Consider the following 885-nt stretch of genomic DNA (forward strand, 5'->3'; position numbering starts at 1 on the left):
ATACCCTCAGCTACCTGCTATAATAAACGTACGCTAATTGGCGCGTCCGTATTTTGTAAGAGCATTATTCCCAAACAGACGGGGGAGGTGCGGGGGGAGGGGCAGTCGCGCTCTGATTTCGCAGATGCGAAAATTCGCCGTTGAGTAACGAGACCGATTCGAGAAAGTCCTGCTCGAGCGTTTCGTTTCGCGTGCTCCAGTTTTGCGTACACCCCGTACATCCTCCACACGTAAGATCCATCCTCGCGAGCGAGCGCAAGCAACGGGTCTTCGTTCCTCGTAAACACTCCGAAGCCGGATACTCGCAATACACAGCCGCATACCACGCATACCGTGTTCAGCAAAAATTACCGAAGGCTGTCGTCCTTTTTTTTCTTCCCCCCTTTTTTCGTTTCCCGTATGAATCCGCGCGTGCGTACGAGTCGTCCTCATACGTGACTTTCTCGGCATTTGCATGGCGGTACCTGTCCCCGTAGTTTTGCCACGCCGAGAGAGAGAGGCGAGCGACAATTTAAGAATATACCTATACGTGCACTTCGCAACGTAGCTACATCGACGGAATAATGTCCGATGCGTGTACGCGTAATCAACGCATGTCGGCGTTATCGGTCGGCTATTATACGGTTCCGACGAACCGTCTAAGGACGTGTCGCGTTTCCGTCTCGGGCGATCTCGAGGAAGCGATTATTTGCAATTAGCTTCACCGGTCGGGGCGGGGAAAGTTCCGGGATACGTTCAAAATTTCGCACTTTCTCCGCGATGTTGCGCGAATACCTCCGCGTGTACGCGTGGAACGCCTTTGGGAATCCAATTCCGAACTATCGATACGTACAAGGTTTCGTAGGCGGATCGCGTTTATAAAAAAAAAAAAAAAAAAAAAAAAAA

The 885-nt window shown here is 51.0% G+C and overlaps 1 protein-coding gene across 1 annotated transcript in view; it reads left to right on the forward strand.

Moving 5' to 3' along the window:
• Positions 1–885, forward strand: part of LOC108746454 (zinc finger protein 395-like) — a 97,105-nt gene that overhangs the window by 45,865 nt on the left and 50,355 nt on the right. The window lies entirely within an intron of this gene.

The sequence above is a fragment of the Trachymyrmex septentrionalis genome, unplaced genomic scaffold (genome assembly GCF_001594115.1).
Source record: "Trachymyrmex septentrionalis isolate Tsep2-gDNA-1 unplaced genomic scaffold, Tsep1.0 scaffold171, whole genome shotgun sequence".
NCBI classification, from domain to species: Eukaryota; Metazoa; Arthropoda; class Insecta; order Hymenoptera; family Formicidae; genus Trachymyrmex; species Trachymyrmex septentrionalis.